Below are 25,079 nucleotides of genomic sequence, written 5' to 3' on the forward strand. Positions count from 1 at the left end.
AAGCTTTGAATCGATTTATGCCACATTCTAATTGGTTCCATTTAACTTGCATGCATGTCTCACTATGTGTGTTTGTATATACATATATGCATATTTATATGCACATATTGTAGTTGGACATCATTATTAAAAGTAAGTATGCGTATTGTCACAGATTATTGCCATGTTCATAACAGATTCTTAGAGTAGTTGCCTTTATTATACAATAAAACCATAGAAATTTACTGCCTTCTTTAGAATAAATAAGGAACACAGGACTCATTGTACCATATATGTTTAATAGTTTGGACATCTCAGTGCCCACATAAAAACAAGGAAACATATATTGCAATAGGCAGTATAATTATTTCAGTGAGGAACATCCATCCCACACTCYTAGAAATATGAGATTCAGCATCACGAGACTCTAGAATTATGTCATCAGCTGCACGAGTTTCACAGCTTRTCTTTATGATTTTATGTTACAGAAGTAAACTCCAACAAAAATGTATAACACTGCCAATTTAACAGCACGTTCATGCTAATACTAGCTGTGAAGATTTCAAAAAGGTGAATAGGATCAGCATTTCTCTACATATGTGTGCACTTACATGTATAGATACATGCCTACACACGCATGCAYACATAAATGCACACATATATGTGTGTGCTACGTATATATACTCTCTTTATATATGCCATTATTTTAAAAGATTGATTCTAAGTACATTAAAGTTGCAAACAGTGTTCCATACAGTTGACCAATTTAAAGTCCCTGCTGGTGCACAGAAGATCGAGCTAGCTGAGATCATTAAGCGTCATCGGATGAGGCTGCAGGTAGCTGAAACATTCCTTAATGAAAATTTAAAGAGAGCAGATTAAAATTATATTCCTCCAATCCAGCAGAACACAAAGGTAAAGACAGTCAATTACAACCAAGATCTCATTTAGCTCTAAAGGAGTGTTGTAGTTTGTAGATCAGAATTTATTGCCTGAAGAGCTAGGCTTGTGACTATGTATATAATTACTTTCTGCAATGTATTCTAACACTCAGATGTAGTTATGGAAGATGACGTCTTCCATAATTTTAGTCTGTTATGTTCATGACCAAGAGTAAGAAAATATCAACAGCAACAAAGATCTTTTCATCTGTGCTATTCTGTCTTTTTGCATTATGAGAGATAAAATAAATGCAACATGACATGTATTTTTTTTTTTTTAACTCCTAGGTTAAATGTTTTAATAGTGGGGTTTTTTTGCCAATAAAGTGGCATCAAGAAAGTGGTTCGAGAAGGATACTCTACCTGTGTTCTTGTTCAGAATGTTTGCAGCTTTTCCCTGGACACATCAGGAGGGGGTTTCAGTGAGAAGACACTCAGGGTGCTCAGCTCTATACCAGATCTGTCATTAGATCAGAGAAATGTGTCACATCTTTTAATTCTCATAACTAAAAAAGATACTGACAGTCAGTGGTGTGACTAGAAGAGATGAAGAATAATAAGAAGGCTGAAAGGACTTCTACATTAGGGAAGATTAAGTGAGCTAAATATCTATGGGTTGCCTTAATGCAAGCTAAACACAACATCACACTAGTTAAAAGAGATCAAAGAAGGGAGAGAAGGAAATTTGCAAAGGGACATAAAAAGAAGAAATATGATGACATTAAGAAAGGAAAAACCCCTGACAGCAAGATATTCTAGGCAACACAACCGCTCCCTTGAGACATGGCATCACTTAGGAAATTTAATCTAGGCACAAAAACCCCACAAAAATATGCCATCAGAAACAATTTCATTGTGCCAGGGAGATGTTACTGGATGACCCAAAAGATACATTGCTAATTGGTGCGCACCTGTTATCTGTGATTTTCCTTGCTTGTATGGCCAACTCATTGTTACTTGTCTGTATTTGGTTTCTCTGGGTCCAATCCAACTCATGCTGCAGTGAACAGAAGTTTCCAACAGGAGCAATAGGACCTCGATGTCTGTTCCAAGTCTTTACTATTCTAAAAAGAAGGGGAAAAAAGCCCATAATACTCTGCAAGAATTATTAATGCATCCAGTATGAATGTGTATTAAACTAAACCAGATCGGTCCCTTAATCCAAACCTTTTTGGATATTTAAACCTGTGTCTACACTTAGAGATATGCCAGGAAATGTGCATTTGATTTCACTTGGTGCAGCTAAAATTTTTGTTAGGGAGGAAACTTACAGCTCATCTAAAAATAACTTYTAATGGAAAACTGTTTTGGTCATGGAAGAGTGAAGAAAATCCTCTACATTAAACTAAAAACAAAAATTATATATTACACAGAAATGGCAGAGATATTTCTATTGCTCAAGCAGCAATACAACTGATGAGGCTAACAATTAATTCTGAACCCAAGACCATAGTTTTCAAATACTTTTACCGAATGTTAAAGTATAGTATATATAATATATAGTATATATAATCATCAGTGCTTAAATTMCAGTTTGCTTGCAGGTAGGGAATCACTATTTTGTGGCAGCTCAGTGTTGGCCCCTTGAGAGACACAAATTTCCGTGTAAGTAGGGCTGAATGTTCAGGGGTCAGGGCTGTGTGTTGGTGTTGCCCGTATATCTGGCGGCTGATATTGTAAATCTTTAGAGCAACGTTTCTTGAAAATACTAAACAGACATTTTGGTAGCTGGTATTGAGCCTGTGGCTATACTGCTTCAGGCTGTGATCTTGTCAGCTTTTACAAGATAAGTAGGGTCAGGCAGGGTCATCCCTTGGATTGGTAATTCTAAGGAAAGGCAGGAGCTGCCGGAAGTGTCTCAGGCAGTAGAATAGCTGTAAAGGTTTTCCCTGAGTCCTTTCTAATATCCTGATGAAGGCATAATGCCAAGCTGTGACACAAGAGCAAGATCCTCACCCTCTGCAGCCATCAGGTGCATYATTTTCAAAGGGGTTTTTCCCTGGCGTGGAGGTGTGAGGTGTGGTATGTGGGAGATGGCAAAAGTCAGGTGCTGCTTGCACACACGGTCCTGGATGAACACCATGGAAATGTGTGGTTCTAGCATGTTTCATCAGCAAGGAGGTACAGGTGAATGACCTTTCTGACATCTTTGGAGATGCTGGCAGCTCCAAATTAGGTTTTGTCCAAGTCTATAAAGTAAAAGAMAAGCTTATTGAGTGAAGACTTTGTACACTAACTTTCAGCCTCACACACTTATACAGAAAGTATAGAAGGGTTCATAATGAAATCCTTGCCCAATGGCCTACATTGCCAAGAATTTTAAATTGTARGTTAACCAATTTTTCTTCTAAAGTTCAAACAATAAATAAAATTCTATGTGAAAAATGGAGCCTTTTATTCCTTTGTCATAATCTGATCAGAGTAAACTACAGATGTTAAAAGGCACTGTAGTTCAAAGAATTAAAAGAATCTTACAGGGTTTGTACAAAGAAAAGAGTTTTAGAGAATAATATGGAAAATATTATAATGCTATTATATAAATCAGCGGCACATCCTCACTTTGAATACTGTCTTCAAATTTGGACACCTCATACCTGAAAAAAGAAAGTAGAAATAGAACAAGTCCAGAGAATGGTAATAAAAATGATAAAAGTCAAAAGAATGGGAAAGTTCTTGAGAAAAGATAAAGAACATAAGTACCAGCTTGTCTCTCAGGAAAGATTCATCCTCATGGGACATTCATAGATGTGGAACTTAGGGACATGGTTCAGTGGTGGACTTGGAAGTGTTAGGTTAGTGGTTGGACTCAACGATCTCRGTGGTCTTTAATGATTCTATGATTCAAATCATACTGAACTGAATAAACCCTTTCCATAAACTTAGAACACAAGCTGTTGTCTGAGACAATCTAGAGGATTTCCTTGGACCCCAGCAGTTCTTCTGGGAAGCTCTGGGCCCTTGCATGAATCAGAGATTGCAGGTGTTTTCCTCAGCATACCCTGTTCTCTTGGAGAGCTTTCAGCCACTGGAGGCCAACCTGGCTCATGGACAGTGGACAGGACACAGAGCACATATTAGAAACACTTGTTTTCCTTTGTTAAATCATAGGATCATGGAGTGATTGGGGCTGAAATGGACCTTAAAGATCATCTAATTCTAACCCTCCCAGCACAAGCAGGGATACCTTCTATTAGAGCAGGTTACTCAGAGCCCCATATAACCTGACCTTGAACATGTTCAGAGGTGAGGTGTCCAATGTCTCTGGGCAACCTGCCTTACCACTGTTGGAGAGTTTCTTCCTAATATCTAACCTAAATCTATTCTCCTTCATCTTAAGGCTATTCCCCCTTGTCCTGTCACTACACATAGTCGTGAAAAGTCCTTTTCCAGGAACTTGACTATATTCCTAACTCATTTTTGGGTCTAACTTTTAGAAACTTCACTTTTCCCTACCTYTCTTTCAAACTTCTGAAAGGCATAGGTGATTGAGAGGTACGAATCCATTGACTTGACTGGCAACCTTTTCAGTAAAATCACTCATCTTCCTCAAAAATGTGTTATTAAAATAGTCTCAGTCCCACAGGAGTTAACAGTCTCCCTCACTTTGTGTGATGGGATCCCCAGGTTTCSTCAGAATTCTACTTAAGCATGACTATAATATAAATAACATTTTGTCCTCAAGATCTCCGAACTTAATTAGCAGCAAAGGAAAAAAAAAAAATCTTTCCTACCTGCAAGATGAAACAAAAAGGTACTGAATTTCAAATGGATGAAAGGTATTGCTTTCCCAGACAATGTACAGCTAATTAATGGAACTTGCTACCACATGGTTACTACTGATGGAAACAGCATCATATTTGTAAATGAGGAGTGATTTTTAGGCATAAAAGCAAATCTTCACACAAAGTTCAGGTTGGGTCAAGTTCAGTAGCATGCATTATGTAGAAGGTCAGATTAGATGATAACAATAGCTGCTCCTAGCCCTAAAAAATCTGTTTACTAGCCAATACTATGAATGATGTCTAATCATCCCAGTGGTTCATGGCATGTGCCAGTCAATAGGCAGCGTTGGGACAGCACCTTCACCCATTGTAAACCATCACACTGGGCCTTCAGAGGGTCAGGAAAGTCTAGGAGGCTTTTCAATCTAGTGACTGTCACATCTCTTTCTAGAGATCCTTTCTCCTCCAGCCCTGTATGGGAACCCTGGAGGCATCAATCACATTCATGCTAGCATGGTGTGTCTTCAGSTCTGTCTGCAGATCAGGAAGAAGTAGTTCATTCAACAAGGTCTTGGGCAAAAACACTTTAGAGGAAAATGAGGAAATCAAGAGGTCAATCAATGTTTGCAATTAGCTGTATCTTTTTGACCTCCAGCACACACTGGAGTGCCAGTGCCCCATTACCCAGACCAGCATCCTTTCCACACCCATCTAAACCCAGACCCACCCACAGGAACCTGTGGAGGCAAAAGGTCCCTCCTCAGCTGCCCATGTTTGGGTTGTATAACTGACCCTTGGAAGCAGGACAGCATTCCCCATGGGCAGGRGTGTTCTAGGATGTTTCTGGCACCCTTTCTTCCTCAGATATCCTAAGGTGGGGACAGAAGCCAGGAGTTCTCATTTGTCCTTATTGCCTTATCTCATGTTACCTCACTGTGGTGGAGCATGATAGACTCCTGACTCATCTTTGATCTGTGAATAATATGTTAATGCTTACAAGGTACCAAGAGAATAGAGGCATTTTTTGCCATGATTGCACTTACCTTCAACTTCTGTCATCTTGCAGGCCCCGCAAGAAATCAAGGAGGATGTCTTCTAGTGAATAGTTCTGCTGGAGCCATTGCAGTTAAGGGAAGTTGTTTCAGCCTTGTAGGCTGAAAAAGTTATCTACTGGGGGAAAAAGAAAAAAAWATTAAAAGGGGTAAATCAGCTCCTTACTCTAGTGGTTTTATACCAGCAAGGTGTACTTTTATATAAAGTCTGAGAACACACATAAAGTAAGCACAAAATGCTCTTGCAGTTGTTATTCCAGGATGTTTGTAATGGCAAGCTAGACTGTAAATTATTTCTTTGGAGGGCAGAAAGCACAGTGGAAATAATGTATATTATTCATAAAAATGATTGTCCTGTTCACTTGTATACCTCTGCAATTTATTCTGTAACAGCTTTTTACTTCAAAGAAATCACTAGCTAATGACATCTCAAACTTAAAAAAATCCACTTATTCACAACCCTGTCCCTGAGGGAATTCCTGCATGTTATCAGAAATTTTTCCAAAGATCATTAACAGATATTACAAACCAATTGAAACTGAGTATTTTCTTTGCAAATTACTTTTAACTTTAGAGCTATTGAAAAAAGACATTGAGTGATTTAATTTACTTAATCTGTCTACAGATTGCAGCTATGTGCATATCCTGTGATTGCATTTCCAACAAAAAGCATATATAACTATCCCTAATAGGGATATTTTTCTAAATTATCGTACAAGATCAGTAAGATCTCTGCAGATATTAATGTTTACTTTTTCATTTAGAAAATTGCACTCTAGAAAGAAATGAGCACCTTTATTCTGTTGTTATTTTAGAAATAAWAGCACACTATAATACTTATTTTACCTGCTATTTTAATTAAAACTCCAATAATCATCATATCCTTTGAGGATATGTTCTACTGATTTTTCTGAAAAATCACTGTATTTTCATTAGGCTGTGAAGACAATGTGTTAGAAACACCCTTACTCTGCAATGAGTATACCTAAAGAGATCCTCTATCTTGAACCAATCCAAAACAGCAAGCTAATTCAGCAGTGGAGGGCTGGTGATCGTGTCTGATTCTGTACCTCATTGCCTTAAACTCCTCCCAGAGAACCTTACGTGTGTCAGCACCATTTCTGCAGGAAGGATCAAAAATCTCTTCCCCCATGAAGCTTGCTGCTTCCTAGCTAAGTTTCCTGCTCTCTTTGTAGATAAGAGACAAGGTCTTGAGGCCCCTGAAGCTTGGGTGGATTTTGAAGACATTGACTTTGAATGGCAGCAAACACAGCTGCTGCACTTTGTGTGCTGCTCAGTCCTSATCCTGTGTTACATGTGCTTTGCCAGGACATTCTTGGTACGCATATGGGCAAAGCAAGGRCAGTTTGATGAGGTGAATCAGGATTAACTGCTGGGAAGTTCAYCTTAGCTGAGCTGGTGACTGGCCAAGTGGCATGAGCAGAAAAAAAGGGTTAAGATGTCTTAAGATTTTTCTTATAAAAAATGCAGGTGATGAACTTAGGGGGTAAATAGATTGGGAACCTGGAATTGGACATCTATATCCCACAAGTCTCTGTCACGCCCTTATGTGGCCTTGTGCCCAAAGATGGCTATTCAGAAAAGGACCCAGGTTTTTCACAGCAAACAGGTACCTAAACATCATTTCTTATTTTTCTTTGAATGGTGGGGCAAATGTGCAGAAAGGGTGACAGAGAATTTGCAGGCRGTAGCACCTTCCTCCAATACTCTGCATCTTCCTGTCGGCAGGGTCAGAGGTTTGGGACCAGTCTAAAAACTTCTCCATTCCCAGTACTGTTGAACTCTCATTCTCTTGCTATTTGCCCTTCCAGGGTTACACCAGAAAGATCTTGAAAGGATTTCTTTCTTTCCCAGTTTGAAAAATACATGGGGTCAGTAACTTAAGCAAATTTTCAAAYTGATTTTTTTGAGAGCTGAAAAAATTACTCCCTGAGCTACCTGATGTCCAATTTTGTCCTGTAAAGATTAAGAGACCATAAATCTTTACAAAAGTCCCATGTTATTAGCTTGGCAACTTGTTCCTGCCCACCATCCTGTGGAGGTAAGTAGGAATGAGAAAGAAGAACTGGTTGCTACTGAGCAATTAATATCAGAACAGGTTACTGCTTGTTTTTAACCCACGTTGCACACAGACAAGTGCAAAGGGAGGAGAGCATTCCCTATTTTCCTGAAAAAGTTGCAGCCCCTCGCTCCTGATCTTCATTCACCCTTGAGACCTGCTCAAGGCACTTCTCCAGTCACAGTCCAAGCCCCTAGTTTACAGCCATAATAGCTCTGCGACTGTCAGTAGATGTCTCTGTGAAATCCAACTGCTTTTCAGAATCCCCTGCTTTTAGACATGTTTCCCTCACCCTTCTGCCACACACATGCAACTGGCATTACAGAGTCAGATCAGATGGCACACAAGGAAAGCCAGAGCCCCAACACATTTGCCAGTGGCTTTTGCTTCATTTAGCAGTGCAATCTCTTGTGCATATCTATCTTCAGGGACGAAGAGCTCCATCCTCCCTCTCTTCCATCCCACCTTCCCCCTCCCAGGTGCCTTGTGTTGCTTGTGCTTTACTACAACCACCCGCCTGGCACTCTGGGCTCCTTCTGCAGCTCCTTGGTGACGGGTGACAGAAGCCACCACTGTGCCTCTGTCAGGGTGACCTGGGCTTTCCACCCGCCAGCATCGGGCGCTGTGCCATCAGCTGCCAAATTGGCACAGCTCCACCGGCTGAGGCGGCTGAGCGCTTCTGTTGTCACTCAACCCAGGACATCTCCGTGGAGTCTGATAACACATCTGCTAATTAATGCCAGTTGTGATCATTGGTCAGATCCTCAACTGGGTTAAATGGAAACGGGTCCATTTAAGCCTGTGGCAATTAGCAGCTGCTTAGAGCTGACCYGATGGTTTTCTCTATAACGTGAATATATGTCTTGTTCAAAGTGAGGAAAATCCACCAACAAATTGCACAAAAATTACCAAATGATCAGAAAATTAAATGAGTGTTAGTAATTCCCAGCCCAGGCCAAATTACAATGGCAAAGAAGTAATAGCCCCAGGTGTGTTACCAACTCTCTCAGCTAACCAAGYTCCTTATAATAAAAATAATTTATAATAATAGACGTGTTTCTGGACACATTCACCTTTCTGTAAAGAAAGCCCAATGAGTCTGTCTTTTAAAAAACAGACTATCAGAAAATTTAAATGTGATTCTATTAACTTGTAAGCATAGTATTTTACATTTTAACAATAGAACAGATCAAATCTATTCTTGAATTCAGTTTTTAAGACTTATAAGCAACATCAGTAAGTAAAAAGGAACAGTTCAAGAAATTTCTTTGTATTTTTTCTGCCTTTTGTCAAAATTTTATTTCTATCAATACTTCCACCATGTTAGGTTGTATCGCCTGCCCTCTCAACCRTAACAAGCAGAGTTGTAGTAGGTATTAAATCTTAAACAGAGGTAAGTAAGGCACTCCCAGAAATAAAGMAAAAGTTTGATAGGTTGTGTCAAAAGGAACTGCTGTTATTATTATAATTTATTATTTGTTAAGCACTGACAATATGCTCAGTTCTGCTGATTAAGTTTTTCTGAGCAAGTTCTACTGATTATCTTCTGAGGACAACACACTGTACTACAAAGAAGATATGTGACARCTATCAAGACTTTTGCTTTCAAGACTCACTTAGCAAAACAATTACATGCCAGTTATGCAGGTTTTATGGAAAAAAAAAGAGAGAAAATGCATAAACTGAGTAAATATCATGACTTTTGTGTTCACTAATTTTCCTACTCCAGATCTCTCAATTCAGGACTGTCTGACAACCTCAAAGTTACAGTGAGATTTGAGGAAGATCTAAGGCCTCATCCCTGTTTATATTCAGTTATAAGCATCATGCTATATTAGAGGCAAGCACACAGACTGTATTGTTAGAATCTGTCTTTGGATCTGGGACTCACTCCCCAGCAAGGGCAGAGATGGCTGAATGGGGCCACCTGAGACAGACGAAAATCAGAACAACTTCATACTCACACATGCATTTCCTTCATGCCACAAAACACATCAGACAGAGCTGGCCAGTCCTCTACTGGTAGGTGGTGACATGACCTTAGAAAGACATTTAGGGGTGCAGTTGCAAGAAGGGAGCATTTCCTATCTTTGCTAGCCTGTCAGGGCTGTTTCTCTGACAGACCTATTGTTAAGTTTCTCCACCCTGAGCTATAGGCATGTTTTTGCAGGTCATCTAGGAGTCAGGGATGTGGGATTTCTGCTGGTCCAGAGCCACTGCAGTTATTCTATACCCGAGAGGCTGGGTGAACTTTGTGCCTGGTTTATATCTACTTTAGCATGTAAAGGAATCACAGTTTCTTCCTCCACCTTTACCCTTAGATCATTTATATTTGCTTACCTCCAGGGTGGAAGATTGCCCAAAACAAGCATTTGACAGCAAAATAATATCCATGCATCTCTGTGTACACAGCAAGGGATGTGGCTGAAGCCTGCTCTAAGAATCTCTGGCCAAATTTGCCAGTCAGTAGGGTGCCAAACAGACATTGTCCCTTGCCCCAGCCAGGCAACACCTAGGCTTTCAAACTACAGCGATGCCAGAGTTCCAGCTGTGCAGATGTTCTTAGAAGAAAAACGCCCTTTTGTCTGCTTCTATCCTTTAGCCTTCACACTTCCCTAAATCCTACCAGCATGCTGGTTTGTTTGTTTGTTTTTTTGGTTTTTTTTGTAACTGACAGAGAGAAGTGAGTTCTTATATAAATCTTTTGTGTGAAGATCAAACTGTGCGCGTGTAGAACTATTTTTTTTTAGGGGAAAATCTGCCCTAAAATAATCATTCCATGTTATCCTCACAGAGCGTCTGCACTGCCTTTTAAAATGCATCAAGGCCACCCTCAAGACCAGACTGAACGCTGGCAGGCAGCGGGCTGCAGCTGAAATCTCCGTGCATGTGGGGAGGGCAGAGCGTGGGCAGCCCAGGGCAGGACTGGGGTCAGGGGCAATGCAGCTGGAAGGGACCGTAATCTGAGTTGCTCCCTGCAGACAATGTCAGCCTTTGTGCTGACAGAAACTTGTGGGGTAACGCGGGAGCCGGGCTGGGTCATGTGAAAAAGGTGTTTCTTTACCTAGCCAGCTTGGACTCCTCAAGCATCCAGCTGGCAGACCCTGAGGTTTCAGTCAAATCTTGTAAGTTAACATTAGTTTACTAATAGACCGAGGAGCAGAGGATTTGGTTGAGAAAACATAGCCTTTCATTCATGAACTCAGAAACCCTTGTAATGGAGAGGAGAATCAGCAAAAATGATCGACTGATAACAGTACTATTGGGAAATTCTTAGCAAAAAAAAAGAAAATACTAAAGAAGATAGGCCCCAAATGGCAGTACAACAGCAATTTTAGGGTCAATTTCAGTGCTGCTTTGTGTTTCACTATTTACCAATTTAATTACCGGCTAGAAAAATGATCGGGTATTAGGTATACTGAAGCCTCCAGGTGTGACACCAAGCAGTAGCACAACTCACTGTAGCAGCTTATCTTTGGGAAATCTCCTTCTCTCCCTTTTTCACTCTTTTTCTTTCTTACTTCTTATGCTCCCAAATTCCTTGAATACAATATAGTCAGAGTTTTACATCCAGCTCTAATTTTCCCAGAAGGRGCAGGTCTTTAAAAGCAGCACAGGTTGTTTTACTCAAGACAATRAAAAATGGACTTGCACTCCAGTGCAACAATAGAATAGACAGATGAACCAATTCCATTAAAATGGAAACATTCTACCTGCACCCATCCCCCAACAAAGCTTTTGCCAAAGCTGGAACAAAACTCTAATCTAGCCTTTATTAAAATGGAGAAAAATCAACTTCCTTTCACTTCCCCATTCATTTTCCACCACTGTGATTTTCTAARTTTCAGGCAAGCTTGTGACCAAGAGCTGCAGGGCCAAAAGTGGCTGGATGCGCTGTTTTCCTGGCCCAAATGGAAGCAGGAAATACTAAACATCTTGCATGGAAGCCTGTTCTCATCAGGTTTATAGCCCAGCTTTTTTCATCAAAAGCAGTGAGGATAGTACACAGTTCAGAAATGCATCCAAGCATATGGGAGTCTCTCTACACTAATCCTCCTTTTGAGCTTCATCCAGCGCTAAATCAGAGCCACACCAGAGAGAGAAATAATGCAATAACTTGTGTGAAATACATGGCTCCTCTCTRTTAGGGTACAGAAAACCAAAAATTACTCACTTTTCTGCTTAAAAATTGTTGGAGGAATATGAACAGCATAAAGTGAGGCAGAGGCTAGAAAAAACCAAAAGTCCTGTACCACTTAAACTTGCCTGTCCTGGGGCTGTACATCCCCGTGTACCATGGGCTACATGTGCAGGGCACTCATTGCTGGGTCAGCACCCACAGCTGTGCAAGAGTAACACGGMAGTGACACAGGTGACACAGCTCACCTGCAAGGATAAGAAAACACCTTTTTGCAGAGTTAACCTGCTCACAGCATTGTGGCTGCAGCCACCACCTCCAGAGGTCCCCTGAGAGCATTGCTGCTGGAATTGTGGGGAAGAAGGGCTGCACAGTCTTATTTTCCCAGACAGAATAAGAGCTCTCTGTCYGAGGGAGAGAAAGGGCTTTGCTGAGCTCATCCTAGGACAAGAGGGCCCTATGGTGGCACTGAGGCCTGAAGTGTGTGCCACCAGCACTGCCTTGGACATGGAGCAGAACACGCAGAGTGGTGGCACCCTGCTCCCCACCACAGCCTCTGGCCTCGCCTGTGAAAGCAAAAGCAAAAGTTTGAGATGCTGGAAAGCACAGGCTGACCAAGGCTTGAGCCCATCATTGCTTTTTCTGTATGTCAAAAGAAAAAAAAATCGAAGAAGTACAACCACGGGCTCCAAAAGCCACTCTCAGCACCTCAGACAGGTGACAGAAAGAAAGGTTTTCAAAAGAGCTTGCTTCGGGAGTGCTGATGTGTTAGGRAGCTGCAAAAGAGCTGTCAGCTGAAAAAATGACGTGGATAGTTAAGGGTACAACTTAGGAGAGGGATTTGATATGTAATTAGCAGCAGGAAAAGTAAATGCAGCTCCAAGCACACAAGCAGGTATACATGTAGAGCCAACTTAGAACTTGCAAACAGCCCATCTTTTTCATACACAAACATATTCAAACTAGAATTTTCTTCATCATATTTATTACCTTTTGATTAAAACTGAGAGAAATGCTGTTTTTCTGTTTTCTAAAAGAAAGAAATCACCACATGACTCCAAGTTCTTGAAAACTATTGACCAGAATCTTGTTTGGCATAACTCAACCTCATTMTTACAGGATCATAGTTATCACAGGATCATAGAATTACAGATTTGTTTGCATTGGAAGGGCCCTCAAAGACAGGCTAGTGTAACCCCTCTGCCATAGGCAAGGACAACATCCACTAGACTAGGTTGCTCAAAGTCCCATCCAACTTGGCCTTGAACAATTCCAGGGATGGGGTATCACTTCCAGCTTCTCTGGATAATCTRTTCCAGTGCCTCACCAGCTTCTTAGTGAAGAATTTCTTCCTAATATCTAATCTGAAGCTTCTTTCAGTTTAAAAGTACATTGACATCTACAAAGCAGAGTGTCTTTACCCCAGCTTAAGATTTTTTCCCATATGCTGTTTCTTCAGATCAATTTGTCTTCCTCTTTTTCATATTTTTTTCTCTTTTTTTTCCACAATATGCATCTGGTTTAAGGTGACTTTTTCTTTCCCAGCATTTGGAGCTGAATGATTATGATGATTTAGATTTATTTTAAATCACAGCCTATTAAATGGAAAAAATAAAAGCTAATATGTTGATATGGTTTGCTTCTGAATGAATTATTGATATGAATTAGTAGTTGCTGCTATCATAATTACTCTTTATTAAATAAATATATTTTGAATTAGAGATCCTTGATTAAGAAATCACTTTTTTGTCTGAAAATTGTTTCCCTGCTGCTAGTATAAGAAATACCTCACATTACTCTATGGAGAAAAAAAAAAGCGCCAATGAAATTATTCTATTTTTTATCTTTTCCTTTGCTCTGTGAACTTGGCAGTGCTTTGTGCATATTCCCTTTCACTGCTTCTCTCCTCTAATCAGTTAAGTGAGGCTCTTTCCCCTCTGTTGTTTGTGTGGATCTGTCACATAGCACCTAGAGACAGAAAAAAAAAACATTTTAAATAGGAAAACGCAAAACACAAAAACTAAAGGATTGAGGATCAGATACCTGAAACTCCTCTCAACATTTTCTTTCAAGCTGAGCACGCTTCAGATTAATGGTGACTCTTTAACATAAATAATGATCTAATGAAATAAATATGAAATCGAAAGAATCATAAAAAGAATTTTACATTTAAGAATGCCATCTGTGTAACACTTAGCCTAACAATGAAATCATTTCGGTGCCAAAACAGCTCACTCCGCTTCCAGCACAAGTTGCAGGAGAGGGTAATGGCTTTGCAGAATGGCATAAAAGTCTGACTTCAATCACGGTAGGAACACCTGGGTTCAAACTCACTCTGCTTCACCCAGACAATGTTATCTCACACGTGAGTTTTGAACTGGCCCCTRCTAGCGCTTCCACCTTGAGACATCATGAATTTTTTGCAAAGCTGATGATTTTTATTGCAAGGGAATTTAGATATCAGAGGAGAAGATTTTGTGGGTCAGTGTGAGGGGATCTTGCAACAACTATTACACCAATTCTCTGCTTTCCAACTGTGAAATCCAGAGTCAGTATTGTCTGACTGAAGTGCACAGGACTCAGAAACAAGACCCTGCTTAAGTATATCCGTAGCAAGAAAAATTCCCTTATAAAGCACTCAGGACTTAACACCAGACCTTTTATCAGTATTTMGGACCAGCGTTCTAAGCCCCAGGTCTGTCTGGGCATGCCTTGGGAAGCTTTCCGTGTCACAGGATGGAGATGCTGTTTTTGTGAACAGGGAAGCCAAGCTCTTGCCATGTGCAAGGCGGCGCAGCAGAGCCATGCAGAACACAATGGAGATTGTTTGTTTATACCAGCCAAAGAGAAGGGAACATATTTGTTTTGAGTGAGCTGTGTTAGAATACATATTGTTTTATATGCCCAGGCCTCATTACGCCATGCTAGTCTTCAATATGGATCAAATCTTAAAACGGCTCGACATACTGGAATAAATGTGAGTTCTACCCACAGAACATCTCCAGACTTAGGCCTCATGTCTGTCAATGTCATCTCAAAAAAACAAATGTTCAAAGAAGAAAAACAACAAAAGTATCTTAGAGACTGTGGAGGATGCTCACGTGTGGTAGATGCCATTCAAGGGGATGCTAAGGAATTACTTGGAGAGAGAAAAATTCACATAGCAAGACTGGAGAAAAGAGCAGGCCTGAAAAAAAAAGRAGAGAGAGTTAAGTTTCACTGAAAGAAATATTCCTCTTTTGCATTTTAGAAGTTACTCTGAGAACGAGGGGAAATTCTTCCTTCACATTAGTGATGCAGCCACATTAACATCTCCTCAGGCAAAGGTGGTCACRGCTCATATTTTGCTTAAAGATATAATCGTGAGGGGATTCACAGAGGAAGAGTTAAAGTGCTGTTCAATAAACAACCTGAAGTGCTGTATGTTGTATTCATATAAGGAAAGGTATGAGCCAACGGAGAGAGATGTTCAGCTGCAATCAAAGAGGATCTGAGCCTAACTGAGCACTCACATGACAGTTGGGATCATTTCGGATCCCTTCCAATGAAGATAAAATAGCATCAAAAGCAGGGAGGCTTTTTTCCTTTCTTTTAAGGATGAAAACACAACATCATTAGTCAAATTTACTCTGAACTTCCACCTCCTCATGTTGATTTGTACTCAGGTTCAGTAAACATATCTTTCCATCAAGGTAAATAAATGTAAAAGCCCATCAGTAACTTAATTGCTTAACGGTGGATGCAGCGCGGGGTGTAACACTGTTTCTGACTATACTGTTGAAGTTAACGACCTCTCAAAAACACCTATTATACAGTGTGGCAGTAAAAAAAATCTGTTCCTTCATGAAAATCTGCTTATAAAATTTCAACCATTWTTTTCCTGGTAGTGGGGAGGGGTGGAAACCTCTGAGGACAATTTTTCAGGTGGACTGATGTGAAACAGAGTTTATTTATTTGAGACGGCATCCTCTGTGGGCCTGCATGACCCAGGAAAATCAGGCTTCAGAGAAGTGGGGAGTCCACAGTAATGGCAAAAGTTACACAGCCTGGGGAAAATATCTCCAAATTAAAATGCCCATGGTTCTGAGTGGCACCATTTGCTGGGAGGGGTGGAGGGCTCAGACTGCAGGTGTCAGGCAGGAGCCTGATCTGGCATGCGCAGCACACACCTAGGGACATCTGGGAATGTGCCCTCCTCCTCTGTCCCTGCACACCTAGAGCCCTGGATTGAGAGGACCCACGGGAGAAAGCAGTCGTTCCCATTAAAACTGAGCCATTTAACAGAGGTGAAGGCAAAATCAGCTCTCYAGTGAGAGAGCAGTGAGGGAGGAGGGAACGCCAAGTGTCTGAGAGTGAAATCTGGCTCATGGTGGGCAGGCAGGCACAGTACAGAGGCACAGCTGCCAGCCTGACATGATGGATCAGAAGAGCTACTAAGGAGCTGTGAGAGTCCAGGCAATTGAAACAAAGCAAAACAMGAAAAGGCAATAGGTCAGACCTTCTTTACAATCTATCAATTAAACAATCATCCACTTCCAAAAGAGTATGATGTCCTAAACAGTAGACATCCCAGCACGTGATTGCTACTGTGATAGAGGGACAGGCTCACCAAAAGGAATTAATAATAATAATCACTAGGAGCGCTAATAATTTAGTTGAAGTTTTTCTGTAGTGAACCCCTCTGAGGAAATAACATGGTTGGGCATTTTGGCTCAATTCTATAGTCCCATACCAGCTTTACTCCACCCACTGGAAAACAAAGGGGTGTTCAAATCTGTCCATTACATGGGAAGCTTGYGCCAAAATCTCGCCCTCCTTCAGTTAGGCAGCAGTGGTGAGTGCCACGGAGTCGGCTTCAGCTGCTTCCTCCAAAATCCTGAAGCTTTCAGAAATATTCATTTCTGCTGGCATCACTCAACAGCTCATTGTTAGGATTTGTTCTCACTGGCATGCATGAACCGWGACTGATGCACAGGGTGATCCAGACTCACTGCCTTCAGCCCCAGAAGTGGATACCTGCTTCCCTTAGAGTCCATGGACTTACACTTGACTCAGAAGGATATATGCAAAAATTATCTTTCCTCTCTCATTTGCGTGTGTTAAGGCTAAGTGTGTTCAGCCAAATTAGCAATCAGGCAAACTGCACATGAAGAAATCTGCACTTGTACAAACTGTGCATTTTTTTTGTAACATTCCAAGATTAAATATCTTGACAAAAGATGAAAACCCTTTAAGAAATCTGCCCCTAGAGAAAAGTAACATTTTTTTATTCCATTTACTGTCAAATGACATATAGTTGAACACTGTCCTATAGGTTGATTTGTTGCTTTAAATAATGTCACTAACATCCAGATATCAATGTGGTGGTGCAGAAAAAAGGGTTCACATTGAGCTAGATTCAATTACAGACCTAGAAATTGAAATTAACTCTGATGCTACATGCTTAATTCATGTTTGTGTGAGTGAGAAAGGGGGTATCTGGTTTACCTTGAATTTCCTGCCTTAGTGCGGTGAAAACATGACCCATCGCATTAATTAAAAAATAGTTTTCAAATGTAACTTAAGTGGTATTTCAGTGGCAGGAGCAGACAAACACCTTTTTGTCCTTGACATGTTATGTGATATAAAGGAAGCTCTTCAATAGCTTTTTCCTCGATTCCAAGGTATGTCTTACAATTCTCACTGAAGAACAGGAAAAAGGTATGATGACGTCTTACAACGAGAAGCCAAACATTCCACTTCACTAAAAAAAMAAATTAAGTATTTGTCCCTCAAAACCCATAACCCTCTTCTGACCACATTGTTTAAACAGGTGTCTGTAGGCAGTTATCACACATGTTACACAGGTCTGCATTTATCTCATTTGAGYGTTATACGCGGGTTGGTATGTTCATGCTTAGTACCCCAAAATGCTATATCGTAGCAGTGGACTTTCAACCAGCACGCATTTGACTACTGATTCCACATATGCGGCTGGGACTAACTTTTCTCCTAATATGGTGATGGCACAGGCACTATTTAAATGATTCCTGAGCCTTGTAAATATACACCAGATGTATCTTTTGTAAATGTTACATTTTGCAACATCTCAGCATTTGTGAATAGTTGAAAGCGATGCCAGCCATGCTTTAATGGGGCACAGAAGCGTACTGCATTCAAAGTAATGGCACACCATCGCAATAGTCAAAATTACAAGTGCTGTCAAAAAGCTATATTTTTGTTTTATTGATTAGCACCAGGTAACTCAGCGCTTCACATCCTACCTTCATTTGTGTCTGTTTCAGCTGACGATGTTTTGCTGCACATGGATAACACAGAGAGGGATKTCGAACTTCCAGGGCTGCCCAGGGGGAAACGAAGGGCAGAGAGTCCTGGAGAGCCACCTGAGCCCCCTCAGCCACTGTGAAGGTCAGAGGTGGAGGCAGAAGAGCTAAGGGGGCTGCCACTGCTGCAGCCGTGGTCACCACCCACTGCCACCGGGATGTGCTCACCATCCCAGAGCTGAGGAGGGAACAAAGCTCACCTTTCCCACTGGTTCTGATACACTTTGAAGCTATGTTACACTTTTCTGCCGCTCAGGCTCCTGCTGCTTGGTTCTCCCTTGTTGCAGCGATAACTCAGTATCAGGGAGAAATATCTCCAGTTAGAGACCTCTCCTGGAGCGCCGGGTGAATTCAGCTATAAGGAGCTGTCCCCTGGGCTTTTCCAATTCTCTCTTTTTCCCTAAGCTTTTCCTGGCTTTCCCGTGTCACTGTAGAAATCTCACAAAAGACCCAGGAGCACATGCGTAACAGGTTATGGGAAATGTGCCCGCCGCACCTTCTACCTCTTGGCACTTGGCCCTACCCATCACCATCCCACCCAGACTGCCCCCATGGTGTTCCTGTTAGCACCAGGCAGTAAAAGGAGCTGTCAGAAATAAGCCATGGCATTTGCCTGAAAATGCACATTTTTGCAAGATGTGCCCCCCAACTGTCCCACAGATAAGAGGAAAGACCTTTCTAATATGACACAATTACTAATATTTGCAAGGCAGAGTGCTTTTGCTCAGTGAATTTTGTGCTGGAATTGCACCCTGCGACTCAGTTCAGCAAATCAGCTAAAATCAGAGCTAGGTGACACAGGACAATAAACTTAGAGGGAATGGACTAGACATAATGCCCCACTGCAAGTATTATTTCCAAGTTCACAGGCTTGCAAATTAAAATGTCCCTGGATCACTGCCATAAAAAAAGAACATTAAAAATCAGGGGAAGAGGTCTGGGCATCTGTTAGAAGCATCTAATATATACCAAATGTGTATGCTGAGCTTCTTAGATATATGCATTGCTGAAATATAGCCTATGATTAATGTGAAAGCAGAAATATTTTAATTGTATTTTTCCATTTGATATTCAAATGAAAAAAATATATCTTATTAAACACAACACTTGGCTTTGCTATTTTAATAAAAAATAAGTTGTTGAGGAAAAGAAAAGCAAAACTACTGATTCCTTTCCTTATGATGATCAAATGAGCCTTTCATGTTTGTATCTTATACTTCACTTTTTAGCATTTTGAGGCAAATAGCAGATATCAAAACTTAGTAAATAATCAAAGACTTATTCAGTTTTCCAAACTGTCATGCTGCTTATCTTGTAATAACTGATCTCTTAGGTAGCATAAGCTATTTAATTGCTACTGAAGATTATTTGAATGAAAAAAGAGACGACATTCTCCCTTACCCCTCAAAAAGACAAAACTATATTCTTCAAAAAGACACATGCCGACAGATAGATTCTGATCTCTTCTACACATGCACAAGTGCAGTAGCTAATTTTACAAGATTTGATAGGAGCTGCATATCTGAGATTACACCCTGTCCTCCAGACTGMACATTCCACATGGAAAATGACTTAATTTGGAAATAAATTTTGTTGCTGATAAATCCAGACTCTCAAGTCTCTGGGCATCCAAAGAACCAAACCTATTAAATTATTTTTAAAAACAGCTACTGCATTTTAAAGGGACTTTTTACAGTGTTGGCAAAGTGCGTATTCATGTATCCCTCCTGACATGATAGACTGTAATGGCTCCAGTCTGTCATGTCAACCATCTGCATATTAAACAGTCCCTAAGTACACATTGACACAGCAGACCCTAATAGCTCTGAAGCTGTAACAATCTATTGAGTCAATAATATGCATGTTAAAGAGCATCTCCTGTACTTCCATCAATATCTTTTATCTTTTCCTTAATTTTTATCTTTTTTTTTATATGTCTATTCAGAGTTAAAGTTTTAGGAACCTTTATCCTTTGACGTGCTGCCACAGACGTGAAACATGTGGCACAGAGAGGCATACTCAGTAGCAAAATCCTTCCCTAGTATTGGGGCCAGACCTTGAAATAAGGGCTGTAATATTTTTATACTAACAGTGCCCATTCTTCCAGATAAGGTGGAAATAGCCCCTCTTTCCTGATGGGCTGGACCCAGTGCTGGTGAAAAGCCCAGGAAATGTTCCTGATGATTTCACAGGCTTTGGATGGAGCCCAGTGTGATGATACTCATTTCCTATTATACATTTCCTTCTAATTAAATGAAATAGGTCACAGGGGGAGAATGAAACAAAAGACAAATGTATTTACTTACAGTAATATCAACCCCCCAAAAATGGCAATCAAAAACAAGAGAAAAGATAATACAAAACATACTGTCTCTTCATTAACTTGAAATTATGTCTGGTACCACAGTTTTAATTCATTCCTGTGTGATCTTGGGATCTTTTATACCATAGAAGAGGGAGGTTGTTATTTAAGCATAAGAAAATGAGAACGTAACTTCTTTTGTCTAAATAACTCRAAGAAAAAATCTAATTTTCTTTTGTTCAACTTCACATCACCATACCATGCCGCAATCCCCTCATACCCTGATCACAGGACTTTCCCATCTTCTTCCAATCTTCTTGCTTTCTCTAAGCATCACAATTTGGCTCACACTTTTAAAAGTGAAACCAAAGTACAATTTGTGTTTCCAAAATGTAGACCCGAGGACAGGGAGGTCACTTGACCCTATCAGCAGATCTTAGCTGTCCTAAATTCCCTTCTCCTTTCCATTAATTTGATACCGATGTATCTTTAATGCACATAGGGATTTATTCCAGCATATTCTTGATTAACTTTCACTCCAGTGAGGGCAGAATCATGGTACTCTCGCTATTGCTTTCCAGGAGCGTGCAATTCATCCTACCCCTTTCTTGTACCATTCCATGTCTCCAGGCACACCAGAGCAGATCATCTACTTCTGTGCCTCATTCAGTGCAGCACCCCTAACTGCATGACAAGCACTGAAGGCACCTGCCTTCTATTAAGTCCTTGGCAAATTTCACAGCCAGCAGGCTTTTCTTCCCAATGCAATGGCAGGGAAGTCGATCAGATGCCTATATGAGTGCCCAGGGATTTGTCCAACCATGAGGCAGGTCCTCAAAGCCTCAGACTAGTGCACAAACTTGATCTTATGTGTGTTATCTACTCAGGATGTGATCAGGACAGAAATTTCTAAACTATGGATAATACAGTACTCACAAAGCCACAGTAGTCATCATTTGACCTTTTTTACTGAAGTTATAGCAAGCAGATTTAGTTTTAGGCAGGCTATGTTTTCTTCCTAAATGAAAAAAAGAAAGGTACTGAAAAAACTAAGCAAATTAACAAAACCTAAAGAATGAATGCCATTAAAACAAAACAATAACAAAAAAAAAAAAAAAAAAAAAAMAAAAAAAAACAAAAAAAAAAARAAGTCCTGCTGTGTTGCCTGTATTTCCTTTAGTTGAGGGAGGTAGCCCCAGTGTAGCTCCAGATGGGCTTGTTCCTGGCAGAAATGGTTCATTGTCAACTACTTTCTGATGTAGTACAACCCTCTCTCTACAATATTATGGGTCCATTTGAGGAAATGGAGACCTCTCTGGACCTCTTGCAGGAGCTTCCTTTTGCTTCCACTCTGCTACCTGCTGTGTAGCAACCCAAAAGCCTAGACCAGTCCAGCCCTGGTGAAGGTAGGAACATCACACAGCAACCACACAGCAGATCTGGATAATTTATAGCATCCCTTGCTTCTCYGACATTTCTGCTTGTGCCGGATGAGCCCTGCAGGCTTCCCAGAACTTAACAGAATTACCAAGCAATGGTAAAGAAGGATGGGAGGAGGACTGCTGGCCACCCAGCCCTTTAACACAAATCCTCTGCACTAAGGATGACTGGTTTGGGTAACACTCACCCTGGATGGCTAGTGCTTCCAGGAACTGTTCCAGTGATCCAAGTGGATAGGTCACCCAGTCCAACTTTATGGACTTAGAGCAACCAATACCTGCCACCAGGCAAAAGTGCCACTAGCCTTGATCCATGAATGAGATAGGCGAGGGTGATGAAGGGAGGGCAAGTGAAAGAAACACAATGCTGTAGGTGAAGTTCTCCATGTTCCCCCAGCAACCCTCCCATGTGTGCTGCAAATGCAAGATGGGCTCACTTCCTGCTGCCTTGGTCCCCTCCCTCCTGCACAACTTGTTCCATKCCCAGCTGCAGCTGATCCTACCTCAGGCTAGCCTGACCCTGAAGGGAAACATTCCCAATTACTTCAGTGAAGAGCGCTCTGTCTCCTCAGGCAAATGTAGGAAAGCAAAATTCGGGTAGGGCAATGATTTCACTGACTATGTGCATTGCATGTCTCCTTTCCTACACAGAGGATCGCTGGCCACCCTTCCCACTTTTTTGGTTCTCAGTGTTCATCACTGCACCTGGAGTTATCTCCCATTTACCAGGGAGTTGATTTAAGTGTCTGACTCAGTCACATATGTTTGGCTCCCTTATTCAGAGTAAGATTTGGCCTACTAGCTGTGAAAACAGCTTATATCACATGTGCTGCAAAGCCTAGCCAGAACAGGCTGAATAAAGGATGAAGTTTAATCATGGAAATGTTGACCTACAAATAGAGAACAAAATGTTAAACCACATGGTATAGAGTGCTGCATGCCCCAAATATCAAGGAGAGGAAAGAAGAATTGAACACATTTGGAAAGTAAAGCTTACTGTTTGGGGTTTGATTTTTTTTTTTTTTTTTTTCTGCATATTCGGAGAGTCAGACCCACACTGTTCCCGCTCGCGATGACACCCTGGCATCTGAAGAACAACATGACACCCACCACAAAATGCTGCTGTTGGCTGGCGCCGCCTAAAGCAGCAAGGTTTGGTGAGGGAGGTGAGACTGCCAAAGGCATGCGAGTGGGGGTGTCACAGAGAGTGGGACCCGGCCACCAGAGTGACTCCAGTCTATGGGACTTGTACAAACCAGGGAGAGGTAAATGTGACAAGGATTAAGACCCCTTTTTGTCCTGTGTCCTTGAAAAGTAGTCCTGGGTTACCTCTTAAAGCTGGGGCGTGGGGGGAAAGGTTGTCATTATTTACAATCCACCTTTCAGCTGGGACATCCTCACCTTTGTGGGTTTCACACAAAGAAGGGCAGTGTTTTTGRCAGAGAATCCATTTCCATTTTTAATCACAGCCATCACACAAACAGTTCATCTCACAGGATGGGAAAMCTTTCTCATAGGCTTTATTTAACATAAATTTGGGTGTTCCAAAGGACAAAGAATAAATTTTTTAATCAATCATCTTGCTTTCAATAACTGATTGGCTTTGTCTTTAGGTACACTAAATTTTACATAAACATAGTTAACAGCAGCCGGCCAGGCCTTACTGACTGACAACTGTTCTTTACAGGATTTCTGTGTGCCAAGGAGCTGGACAGTAATATCCATTTGGTATKCATGGAAAGTACTTGCAGAACAATAATGACAATAATTGCTTCTGATTCTTGTGTTTACAACACTGCCAAAGTATCATTAGAGCCTTATTTATAGATAATAATGCTTATTAATCACACATATTTGAATTTTGGAATGTATTAGATTAATATTCTTTTGTAACTTGGTTCTGTACTAATGCTATGAAAAGCACTTTCTGGATGCAGTCCACTGGGAAGTGCTTGCCTCAGTAAAGTAAAAGCATCCAAGCCATCTGCAGGTGAGGGACAAAGGGCATACCTCTTCCTCAGCAGGCAAACACCAAGGCTGGACATGCCAGTTCCAAAAGCAGATCCTCTGGATTAAAATCAGGGGCAGACTCCTGAAAAAAATATCGTGAAAGGTGTGATAATAGTGTTGTGCTTGAGCTTGCTTTCTGATGCTCTATGAAAAGGTTTGCTTTCTACTGTTTAATAAAGAAATTGAGTTTGGAAGGTAAGGAATCGAGCCATCTATCATCTCACTCTCTAACAGCCCATTCTACCCCATGGGTGAGTTTAGCCTGGATCTCAGGATTCCTTATCAGTCAAGAGGTTGGAAATGAGAAATATGCTACAAAAACACTCCTGATTTTGGTTATCAAATAATTCCAGCTTTTCTATATCAGCACCCTCTACAATTCAATAGCATGATAGAAGGAAAATAGATTTTTTAAAAAGACATTTACAACAAGCGAAAGTGCCACCAAAATCTAAATACCAACTGCCATAAATTCATGTCCTCCTTTGTTTCCCTGTAGCCCATTACAATGCTGAAAAATACACCAAAGCAACTGCAGTACCAAACTCTCCAATTTTTGGTGTGTGACCATCTCCATAAATTTGTGTTTAAATAAATAAAATCCAGAACAGCATATAATGTTTAATTATTAGTGGCAGTAGTAGTAGTAGTATTTTCTTCGAGATAGTTCTTCAAGCAAATTTACAGAGGCTCTGTCAGTTTRGAGATGACATTTCCATCTGTTTGGTTGTTTTTTTCCTTTTTACCCAATGCTGATGTAATGTAACTAACACCAGAAAGTAGAGAAACTGGGAAGTGGGGGAGCTGGTGCAGTATTTTATTCTGTGAGTCTATTTTGTGGTTTTTATGGTGCACTTTSTACAGTGAGGATAACCTGTTACTGAGTGTCACAGCACCATTGTCTCCAGGGATCTTTTACAACGCAGAAAAAAAAAAAAAAAAAGAAATCATTAAAACACAGAAGATTTAAATTGTGAAGAACACTTGTGGCTTTGCTGCAACTCCCCCAAGCTGCCCCTAGCCGATATGTTTTAACAGACAAAATTACAAAGTGATGTTGTGCCTTTAAAACGAGTTTCACCTATTAATATTC

At 40.8% G+C, this 25,079-nt stretch overlaps 1 long non-coding RNA gene across 2 annotated transcripts; it reads right to left on the reverse strand.

Moving 5' to 3' along the window:
• Nucleotides 1-239: 239 nt before the first annotated feature.
• On the reverse strand, nucleotides 240-24,196 carry LOC130575532 (uncharacterized). Of its 2 annotated transcripts, none has more exons than XR_008965572.1 (6): nucleotides 23,987-24,196; nucleotides 15,014-15,099; nucleotides 5,686-5,809; nucleotides 1,832-1,984; nucleotides 1,284-1,380; nucleotides 240-831 (listed from the first exon to the last, which is right to left on the reverse strand). It is a non-coding gene; the product is annotated as an uncharacterized LOC130575532 (long non-coding RNA). The 2 variants fall into 2 exon arrangements; XR_008965571.1 differs by having other exon boundaries at nucleotides 5,686-5,812.
• Between the last annotated feature and the right edge of the window lie 883 nt (nucleotides 24,197-25,079).

Source organism: Malurus melanocephalus, unplaced genomic scaffold (genome assembly GCF_030028575.1).
Source record: "Malurus melanocephalus ecotype Western Australia unplaced genomic scaffold, MMel_1.1 scaffold_111, whole genome shotgun sequence".
In the NCBI taxonomy this organism is placed as follows: Eukaryota; Metazoa; Chordata; class Aves; order Passeriformes; family Maluridae; genus Malurus; species Malurus melanocephalus.